The following is an 11,762-nucleotide window of genomic DNA, read 5'->3' on the forward strand; positions in this document are numbered from 1 at the left end:
GGCTGCCTTTCCTAAAGGGATTTCAGTGTTAAAAACTTAAACATACTGTGCCAGCCGAGTAGAATGTGCCAGACCACAGTTTTCCACCCCTGCTTTTTAGGCTCATGCTGTTGAAGTTTGTGTCCTGTGCCTGAAGCCTCTTTCATTGGCATTATCTGCCACTGGTTAATATCCAACTTGTACTCAATCCTTGGGCGATTCAGAATACTCTGCTTTTAGCTGGGGCAGGCTTGCCGCAAGGGGAAGAAAAGAGAGGACAAATAGCAGAAGTCACAGATTTGCCTTGGGTTGCCTGGGATGGTACAAATACACGCGATCTGTGGAGGGTTTTAAAAAATGTTCTCAAACTTACAAAGAGATGTGAAAAGCAGATTGCTCAGCTTTGTGTGACTCAGACTTTTAAAAAGCTGAATCAAAACACAGTGTATGTGGTTATAAAGGACCTTCATTCTTGGAAGATTTGCTAATATTTATCACTCTTTGTGGAGCCATATATACATTCCAGCAGTTTAAACGGAAACACATGTTTGAATCCAGAAACATGTGTCTGTCCCACAAACTGAGTTGGAATCGTGGATTCCATTCTTGGTCACAGGTTAATGAGGTTTCTGAATAACTAAATGGGAGTACTTTTCTTCTCATTTTCTTCTCTAGTTCAGTAAAGACTGTCTTCCTGATTGACAAGTGTCCATATAGGATTTGGATATTTACTCTGGAAACAAGCCATGTAACTTAATACAAGGCAAATATCCCCAATTTCCGGAAAGTAATTTTTAGTGTTTTGACCAGACAGAAGTAGACATTATGGTTCATCTGCAGTAGAGTGAAGGAATGGAGAAGTATGGGATTGTCCTCCAGAAACTTTCTTCTAGTCTCACGTCTACCAATGAAAAATAATGGCATTTTGGGGAAACATTGAGGAACAAAAAATAAACCACATTGCTAGTCATTAGCATCTTTGAAAAAAACTTTCTTCTTCCAGGGAAATGCAAATATAATGATTCTATATGCTTATTATTAGATTTTTTTTTTTTTTTTGGTTTTGACTTTTGGGCATGTATCACAAACCAAAATCAAAATCTCTCTTGAGCTGAGTTTAAAATTTGACTCTCCTGACTTTAAAAACATCTGAGTCTGAAAGGATACCTCTCAGATTCATACTGGCTCTCCCTAAAGAGGGGATTGGAGGAGAAGTGTGAGACTTTTATATGTTACTTTTTTTTGGTACCATCAAAATATATGTAAAATGATAACAATATGATTATATTAAAGTAATCATTCCCATTAATAATTTTTGCAATTAAAAATAAAGGAAAAACTTAAATATCTTTAAGAATAAGAACTGGTAGATTTCTACAAAGGGTCAAAATTGTAGTTTAACAGCTACTGAGATCATTAAATACATTGTCTCAGATTTGGAGCTGTGCTAGTAGTTGTTCAGTTTACTCTACCCTTACACTTCTCCCACAGAGTCACAGTTACCGTTTCTTTCAGAGATCAGCCCCGATTTTCTGTGTACTGTTCTATTGTATGTGTTTAAAATGTTTCATTTCCACTGCTACTCTGTTAGGATAAAAGACCAACTTACTGTAGCAGTCGAGCCATACAGTATAGTACCTTGAGGAAAAGTTATTTATTTTACTTCCATGTAACGTTCTAAGGAGAATGTTCCTGCTTGGTGGGTGGCGTCATGCCCTGCTGCCAGTTAGAGACCAGACCCCTTCTAAGACATAGCTCTGCTGTTCCTTAAGGCATGGAAGTCACCTCTGTGTCTGAAGCCGGGTCATCACCGTGTCGGAATGTGAGCTGGTGAGAAAGAGGGAGAGACGATGGAGGGAAGTGTGCCACGGTCTGAAGGCCCAGGCTCGGTTCTGGCACGTGTCACTTACTCTCACATTCCACTGGAGAAAACTCATTTGTGTGGCCTTACATAACTGCAATAATAAGGGTGCGAGGAGGAGCATACGGAGGAAATACTGATTTTGCAAGCACTATCTACCAAAAGACAGATTGGTAGGAAAAAAATACATGTGGTCAAAGTGTAATGTCTCTGCACACTATGCTTCAAAACCTTTTGTATTAATTTTTAGGGCTGCTGTAAAAATGTACCAGAATTCCAGTGGCTTAAACAACAAAAACTGGTTGTCCCACAGTTCTGGAGGCTAGAAGTCCGAGGTCAGGGTGTGGACAGGGCTGGTTCCTTCTGAGGCTGTGAGGGAGAAGCTGTTCCACACCTCTGTTCTAGCCCCTGGAGGTTGGCTTGCCGTCTTTGGCATTCCCGGCTTGTAGAGGCATCACCCCGATCTCGATCTTCTTCACCTGGTGTCTCCCTGTGAGTCTCTCTCTGCCCAAATTTCCTCTTTTTATAAGGACACCAGTTGCATTGGATTAGGGCTCACCCTAATGATCTTATCTTAATAATTACATCTGCAGGGACCTCATTTCCAAATAAGGTCACGTTTGAAAGTACTCCCGGTTAAGATTTTCACACATGAATTTTGGGGGACACAATTCAACCTGTGGTAGCTTTTAATGGGTGAAATGATTTTGTAGAAAATTTACTGTAATTAGAAAAATTTGGCAAATTTGTAAATGTTATTATCATGTTTTGATGCTCAATTTGATCTATGGATTTTAACTTCCTAGTCATTTAAACCAAATCATTTTCCTTATTACAAGTCATTTTTAAGTTGTCTGTAACAAGTGTATAATTAACATGCAGGAAAGAGAAAAAAAAATCTACATAGTCATGTCACCTTTGAAAGACAACTACCATTTATACACCCTTAGTCCTTTTTTCTGTGTCTACTAAAAATGTATATAAAGTGCTTTTTAATGTTCTCTAATTGGCTGATGGCATTACAAATTAGACTGTTTGCACTGGATGCATCCCAAATATTTTTCTATGTTAAAACTTTGCAAGTTCTCCAGTTATTGTAATTTTCATTCTTTGGATCTAACTGTACTTACAAAAGGAGAGAATGAATACAACTTTATTGATATTCTCTCTAGTTCTTTGTCCACTTCTCATGGCAACTTTAATTGAAACACATGGAAATGATCTGCCAGGATTTTTACAGTCCTTTGGGCCGTTGTTCATGGCTTACTCACTGTCTGTCCTGCTTCCTTTTAATCTGTTCTTTTTTTCTTTCTCTTGTGAAATGACTATGGCTAGATCTTGGAGGGGAAAATGTGTTACAGTATATTAGGTGGGGATGAGTAAAGTGATTGTATTACAAATGTGAGTCATCAAAGCAAAATGCTTTACGAAAGCTGAATCCCAGTGGCTGAAGAAGACAAAATCCAGTCAACATCATAATTGATAAAAGCCAAGTTTTTCACTGCATTGAGTTATATACATCATTTCTTCACAAAGTACGTATCACATATTTTAAATGTAGGGGGATTTTATATTCTCAAAATGTGTCAGTTTAGGAAACTGACCTATAAGCTGTGGCTTTTCAGAAGGGCCATCAGTAAGATTCATATAAATAAGATACTGTTTGGTGGTTTATGTGGTATATTTTTATTACCCTCAAACTCATCCTTTTTAGGCAGACAGATTACTTTTGTCATTTTGGAAGTTTTATGTGTCGGCTTCTGGGGAAAATTGCTGGGAGGAATATGGGCTCCCTTTGTGCCTCAGAATGAGTCTTAGATGGGGGCTGCTTGAATCTTTCTATTGGAGGGAGGCAGAAATCCCCAAGTAAAATTGCTTGTTCTTTCTCCACTGGCCGTTGTTTTGTATAGGTTGGATGGATCATGTTACTCTGGTAATAGAAATAACTTTTGTTAATTATTTAGAAGTGAATTCAGTTGACTATAGCCCATGATATACTTTCTCTGAGTCTTTATGCTTAAACATGTAAAATTTTGATTTCAATAAAATTAGGATAGTTAAAATTTTGATCTTAATATTTGTTTCAATAGGTAGTAAATTCACATGATTCACAATTCAGACATTACAAAAGGGTGTATATATAGGGAAGAGTATTTGCCGTCATGGTTCTGAGGACATGCTGAGAAGGCTGTGCAGAATTAGTGTCAGTTTTGATTCCAGACTTAAGCAAGGGTTATCAGCAATGGATGTCATCACTAATGGACAGTTAGGCCCGAAAGCTAGCATTCAGGGACACTGTGTTCTTGTTCTTGACTCTTCTGCATTACAGCCCTGAGAATAAGCTTCACTTAGAGAATCTGTGATCACTGTTCTCTCATATGACTGGCTAAATAAGGGTAACTGGCCCGCACAAGACTTAGAAGAAAGGAACAGCCCCTAAAATAGGCTATCTGGTCATCTTCTAGAAAGTTGTTACAGATGAGAATCTGTCCTATTTTTGTATCTTTTAATTTGGTCTCTGTCTTCTACCCAAGAGTCCAGCAGATAAGGGCTAGTGAGAAAAGATTAAGAAAAAGGCTGTCTTAAGCTCATCACCCGTTCTTCTTGCCTTCTGAGCTGTGTCTTTGTGTTCATTTGGACACGAGAAGCCTGGGTGTCACACCCGTATTCTCAAGCACGTTGTCACCTGTTGAGTTCTGTCACAACGTTGCATACTCGGCTTTTATTTTGGCAGTCATTTCACACAACTGCTCTATAAAAACCACATTTGCTGTTTTATTCCTCTTTCTGCAAACATGGAAGCAGGGGATGTCCGTGAGATTCCTTTAGAGAGTGTGTTTCATGGCAGTGAATATACCCTAATTGCTATTTTGATTTTTTAAAGTGAATAATTGTAATAAATTTAAATCTGTATCTTGTGAAAGTTTAGTTGTTCCTGGTTGTAATGTTCTTCTCTCTTCTTGAAACCAAACTCAAAGCATGGGATCATGTGGAAAATCAAATTAACTTTATGATTGGATTACTGTATAGGCCTTAAAAATCATGCTTTTTTGGTAAATACTTAATGACTTGGAAAATCGAATATCATGTAAGTGCAAAAATTAGGACAAAAGGCATATAAATAGCTTGACTCGTTTTATATATATATATATATATTTATGCTAGAAACATTACTGGGGCAGAAATTATTCTAAAATGTTAACAATGTCTGTCTCAGTGGTGGGATTATGGTTGATCTATATTTGTTCTCATTACTTTCTGTACAGTGAACCCCTATTACTTCTAAAACCAGGATTAATAACCACCACCACTTCATGGAGAAAAACAGATTGTAATGGCTAAACTAGGTTGAGATTGCCCATGAATGCATAAATTATTGCCAGTTTATAGAACATACCATATTTCGTTGAAAGAAGTCTGAAAGGTCGTTTGGTTCTGCAGTACTGAAGTTCCTTCTGTATCCCCTACAGCAAGCAGGTATAAAGACAGTACGGGGCTCAGATGCGAGGTAGATCATTTTCAGTCAGTGCTAATTTTCAGAAAGTTTTCCCCTTTCTTTCATCCATGTGCCCTTGTTTTGCCAGTTGGAGGTATAAAAATTTTTTGAAGGTTTTTTTTTTTTTTTTTTTTTTAGAAAATCTGTATGTCTTCTTTTCTTCAGACTAAAGATACTTTGATTTTATTTATCATATGCCTTGATTTTCAGATCCCTTACCATTCTATTCACTTTCAGGAGCAAGATCAAGGTTGCATTTTAAATGTGGCAGCAATATCTGGGTACAGTATTTTGGCTATAGCCTAACCCTGTACTGTTACAGTGTCCATGGTGTGGATGGATGGGATCCAGAAGCAGCTAAAGATTATGTAATTCTCAGGCACTGTTAAATGGTCACAGGCATGAGGAGTTGACGTTTGTTTTACCGCTCTTCATCCAATCAAAGAGGAGTGTTTGGCTTCAGTTGTCATTGCTAGGTGCATGTAAAATAAGGATGCTAGATTTCTGACTGGCAGGTAAAGCTTAGAGATAGCTCACGTATTCTGTCTCTCACTGTAAACTCTTGACCTGACATTTTGCTTGAAGACCACATGGCCATTAAGGTGGCCAGAACATGGAAGTGTGGGAAGCATTCCTCTGAAAGATTTTACCCGGTTCTGTGACTGCGTAGTTAGAACTCCTGTGTGATGTTCTTTCTTCAGTATGCATCCACAAGGTTTCCTGGGGAAAGGATTCGGCCGCAGGAGAACAGTCCATTAGATGATGGGGACAGTACGGTGCCTTTCAGTGTGACTCCAGTGAATGCTGTGACAGTTAGTAAAGAACTTTAAGCTTTGCTGATTTAAAATGGGTTTTTGGAAGAGTCAGTGCATTTTAAAACTGGGTGTGGTGGTGATGTCTTTTTCTTCTAGACAATGATCTGAATAGTCTTTGGTTGATTTTTTTTTTTTTTTCAAAGTCAGATAGTTAGTTGGTGGCAGCTAGGACTTGAAGAGTGCTTTCCTGACTTTGTTTGACTATTCTTAATAAAACATAAATGATTTTCTTTAAATCAGATGTTATCATGTCCTCTAAGGTGGATGGTGCTCCTGTCATGAGAGTTCTGTCTAGAGCTGTAAGTTTTGCTGAGTAGGGCTCTGAATTAAGGTCATTGTGGTACATTAGAGGGCTAAACAAGGGGCTAGAGATAAGTTAATATAGTGAAATAAATGGTGTTGATTTTGTATTCTTTTTTATTTTGTTGGAACACTCAGATTTCAAAATCATATTAAATTTGTTCTGAAGTCTACACCTGATATTTTACTATTTTACTCTATCTAGGAGACTTACAATAATGGCTTATTGTCATCTCCTGAATCAATCCTTTCTTGAATTTAGGAACTCTGTTTTTTAAAAAGCAGCCTTCTGCTTGATGTGTTTAACATTTTGCACTTTATTTAGACAAAACAGATTGCTGTGGAATTTGTCCTTTCGCTAATTAAACTCTTACCTTGCTTTTTGTCTCTGAATAGTACTTTTAAATGTACATACCTTGTCATTGGTGTGATTGTATGCCTGCCTTCCCACATACCCTCCCATGAAAAGAGGAGAGGGGCAAGCCGTGTTTTACATCACCTAACTCTATTGCCCAGCTCTTCCAGCCACAGCTGACAGATGTAGATGTGGGCACCAGACCCAGTGATGACTCTTCCACAGACACTTGCCGTGGCCTGTGTGACTGGCTCTGAAAACTCACTGAGTGAGACTTGTTTCTAGCAAAATGGGAAACTGAGACCTGCAGTAATGATGGGAATGGGATGGGAAAGGTCCTTATGTAGGGTGGGGGTGGGGAGAGAAGCCGGGGTGGCAGTGTTGACCACGTGGAAACGCTGGAGTCATAGGGAGAAGAAGCTGTGAGGAAGCAGCGGAGGCTCACCCACAGAAGGGTGCGTGGAGCAAAGAGAAAGAGAGAGAAGTGGACAGGCTGGAAGTGAGTGATGCCTCTGTGGAGGGCTGGCCATTTGTGATGCTTCTCAAGTTTAGATCTGTCGGTGTATTTGCAGTCTTCTTCCTTCTCTTGACTTGGCTGAGAACCTTTGTGAGGCCTTGAAACTAAGATTCAGACTAAAAATGCACAAAAGACATTCAGTTACTTGAATAATTGCATAATCATCCTCTTCAGAAGGCTATCCATGCACCTGTTCACAAACATGTGGGATGTGGGATGTTGAGTAGCTTAACCCCTCAATGAGTATCTCAAATTAACTTACATCTTTAAAGGAGCAGCATTCTAGGTAATACATAAGACATTCTCCCAAAGCAGGTCATTAAAATATGTCTGTAGCAGCAATACCTCAGTGTGCTGGAAAACATGAAAATGTACTATACTGGTACCTGATGAACACTCTGAATATAATTCATATATATGTGTATATATGTGTGTATGTGTGTGTGTGTGTGTATACATATATATGAATTGTATTCTCATTCAAGGTGTGTTTCTTTTTGTAAGTCAGTTGCCAGCATTATTCAAGGAATAGTAAGATCATAATTGCTGTTAATATCTTAGGTGGAAAAAGCTTGTCCTTATTTTCCAAAAAGATTTTGTTGTGGGCTTTAATTGTACGTTTTAGGATTTCTCCTTCTCTTTGACTGCTGACACTAATAATTGTTTTACTCAATATTGTACTTTTTGTGGGAAGTTTGCAGTCAGCCAACATACAGATGGGTTAGTACAGCCTAAAACATTTTCTATTTTTCTTAATAGTGGTTAGGGAGAACACTTTGTTACTCTCTGCCTCTTTAAGTAACTTGATCCTTAAATATCCTAAATGTTACTCTTTGATTTTGTATGTTTAGCAGTTGTGGTTTGTCTCAAACTAGTTCTTTTGCAGTTTTTAAAAATTTCTTTGGAGGCAGTTTCCTTCTTGAAAGGAGCTGCCTTTTGTCACTTTAAATGGTGAAAAAATAGATTTCATGACCTTTTTATTTTCCTTTGGTGGAGTCAGAATGGTCTAGGAGAAGTGTATCTGTTTGTCGTTCTATCCTCACCGTTGACCGCTGCTAGTCCTCTTGTCACCCTAGGTTATCATCCACTTGCTCAAATTTGCTGCTGCTTAGTGGCTAAATTGATGATGGTTGGGAGTGAAGGCATTTAGCCAGAGGTGAAACCAACTACAGGCAAATATATAGAGGCTTCTGTGTTTCCTTCTTGATTTTCTTTCTTGAGTTCACCATCAATAAACTTTTTTGAGAGAGAGAAAAAAAAACCAACTTCAACTCCCATGTGCCTGTTTATTTTGGAGTTACCAGGAAACCCTAATCCTATGTGAATAAGAAAACTTTAAACTCCTTTAGCTTGGAGTTGTTTTCTTAAGTAGACTGTCTTCCTGTTGTATTTTTGTAGGGATTTTCTAAGATGATGGTCCAAATCCACGTGTAAGTCAGTAGGTGGTGCAGTATCGAAGCTCTGTGGCTCTTCCCTAAGTTGGTAGGTTTGGAGAGCCTACATTTTTCTTGGTTTCAGCCAGTATTTTGAGAATTTTTAACAAAACTGACTGAAATACTATTTTTCACTGTTCAATTGGAACATAGATACTGAGTTTCTTCTCGTGTATGAGTACGACTTCACTTCAGTATCCCACTCCTCCGTTAACATGTATGGTGTGCCTATGTCATACTCTGTGAATCTAAAACCTTCTATTGTCTTCTATTTTCATAGAAACGCTAAAGAAGAAATAATCTCTACCTTCAAAGAGCTTTCAGCCTGAGGGGGAAAGATGTTTACAAGAAGGGGTTAGAATGAGTGATTAAAGACAGGCTTTACAAAGATGCTAAAGAGGCCATTCGTGAGATGTTTACTGCCCTGCCTGTGAATGTGGCACCGCCCAGGTGCACGATCGTGGTGGGGGGAAGCGTGGCCATCTGGCCCCTGTCCTCAGGAGGGTCACACTGTACAGAAGAGATGACAGTGTGGCAAGAGCAGGTGATGGGGAAACAGGAGGAGTGACTTGTTCTACTCTGAGGAATCCTGGAAGGCTTCCCTGGGCAGAAAGTGAGCAGGGATTTGAGGAAAAGGTAAAAAGAGTATGATTAGTATGTTGGGTGAGATTAGGTAAGGCTTTGTGGGAGAGTTTCTGAGCAGAGAGCAGGGTTTAGATTAGGTTAAAATGCCTTCTTAGATCTGTGATTCCATGACCTAAATGTTTTAATGGAGGCAAACAGACAGGCATTCCTCGCAGAAAGAAGGAACTGAGTGCCGTTGCAAAGACAAGAGTCAGTGGAGAGTGTTTTTCTGTGCTATGACCGAGAAAGCAAATGTGTTAAAAGTGATACATATCATTGTATCATTTTATCTGAGCTAATTATTCAGATTCAAGGGAAAGGGTGAGAGGATGAGTAGGAGGTTTTGAAATCCAGATTCAGTTTAGGAGATCCTGTTGTTCGTATTCTTTTGTCTACTGAGAGATGATGAGAATTAAAGACAATAGCTGGGATAACCAAACACTTTGCAGTACAGTTCGTTTTGCCACTTTTGACTTCTTTGTAAGCGCTGGGTATGGGATGTATTACTACTTTTTTCTTCCCTCTGCTTTCCTGGAGGGTAAATACATTCCAGGAAGATTAACTTTTTAACTGTGCTTTTGAAACACAAGTTTTCAACTGTTGTCATACTTTCATTCCGTTTTGGACAACAAAATTTCCAAGTTTGGAATGGTGGCTCTAAAAGAAAAAGCATCATTTGACTAAGTCCTGAACCTTCTATGATAGCAGTTTTTAAAAAAATATATTTTCCAAGAAGACTGTTGAAAGTTTTGGTTTTGCAATTTACTTCTGGCCGTGTTTTATGGGAATCAAAGTAAAACTTCTGAGACCAATGATTCAAATTTGGCAAATAATAGAAAATTTGGTTCTATTTGTACTAAATTAAAGCCTCTCTTAAAGAAATTGTTGGCTATCAGTGACTTAACATTTTCTAGTATCAACGTTAAACCACCAGTATAATGGTGAACAGGTACAGAGAAGAGAAGGCCAAGAACATTCAAGATCCAGTATTATATGCAGAATAAATACAGCCAATGCTGAATTTTTTAGGTTAAAGTTTTCTAACTGAATTAACTGGAATTCATGTTCCTTCCCTTTCACATTTCCCCAACTCTATCATTAACCGTTTTAAAGTTAGTAAACTCTTAATCTACAGCAGTGTTCTTAACCCTCATTGGTGTAGGTTTGCCTGAGGATCTTGAAAAGTGATTGATGCCCAAATTAGAGATTCTGATTTAATTGTTCTGGAATTGAGTATTAGTATTAAAAAAAAAAAACTGCTCAGGTGATTTTTAACATGCAGCTGAGGTTGGGGACCACTGATATGGCGTATGGGTAAATGCAAAGAGAAATTGTAAGTTCATGTTGGTCTCTAATGCTGATTAAAAGGAAGGCATTGTGTGTATTTTGTGTGTGTTTGTGTCAGTTATAGATGGATTTCACTTTCTTTTAAGTTTCATACTCTGAGGACTAAATGTTTCATGATATGATTTCGAAGAGGGTATACTGTGGAACACCAGTTTCTGCATTGTTAGTAAATATCATACTTTTAAAAGCTCCATGATTAGGAGTTGGAAGAATATACAGTTAAAAGTTCTTTCCTGCAAAACTGCTTCCAGCTGTTAATGTGATAATTATTTGCATTTTGTGACTTTTTAGAGGCACATATAGTATACAGTATGCTTAATACTGTTTGATCAATTTTTTTTCTTTGGTGAAAATCTAGTCTAAACAATCAGCGAATCATTTGGAAATCGTTTTTCACTGACCAAGATTTGTGTTAGGGCTGGACACATCGTTATACAAAGGAGGCTTTCTTAAAAAGTGTATTATCAGTGAGCCTCATGATAATGTTGAGTGTAAATCACTTGAAAGTGCATGATTCTTTCCAAAGACACAACTGCTATTGTTTGATAACCAAGCTCAGAATTTCTTTAACATCTCTCCATCACTGTCTAGATGAAGCTAGTTGTCTACCTTTGGCTTTGAGTGTTCATTCCAGTCTGGTTCTTTCCTGTTTATTTACCTTTGTCTCTCATTGCTCCTCAAACCAATCTCCCTGGTATCAACCAGTGGTTTCCCCAAGCTGTAATCATTCCTGACTCTTGTGGCTGGAGATAAAATTATCTACCCACCTAGGTCTTTCTCACCTTGATCTCTGACCCTCTCCAGTTGTGTAACAAAAAGTCCCACCATCCTGTGGCATGTTCTGGGCAGTTCCAGTCCACATTGACAGTTTTCATTTCTTTATACATTGCACGTACATAATGGCATCATTTTGGATTTTATTAAAAAGTTTATTTTCTTGCATTGCCATTCTGTTGCTCTGGATTGATATACTAATAGTCCAACTCATTTCTGAACTCCTGAAAGACTCAAGTATTTTGGGCCCTAACACATTTC

General features: G+C 38.2%; 1 protein-coding gene across 4 annotated transcripts in view; it reads left to right on the forward strand.

Moving 5' to 3' along the window:
• Nucleotides 1-11,762, forward strand: part of BICC1 (BicC family RNA binding protein 1) — a 326,417-nt gene that overhangs the window by 156,710 nt on the left and 157,945 nt on the right. The gene's annotated exons all lie outside the window — the stretch shown is intronic.

The sequence above is a fragment of the Camelus bactrianus genome, chromosome 11 (assembly GCF_048773025.1).
Source record: "Camelus bactrianus isolate YW-2024 breed Bactrian camel chromosome 11, ASM4877302v1, whole genome shotgun sequence".
In the NCBI taxonomy this organism is placed as follows: domain Eukaryota; kingdom Metazoa; phylum Chordata; class Mammalia; order Artiodactyla; family Camelidae; genus Camelus; species Camelus bactrianus.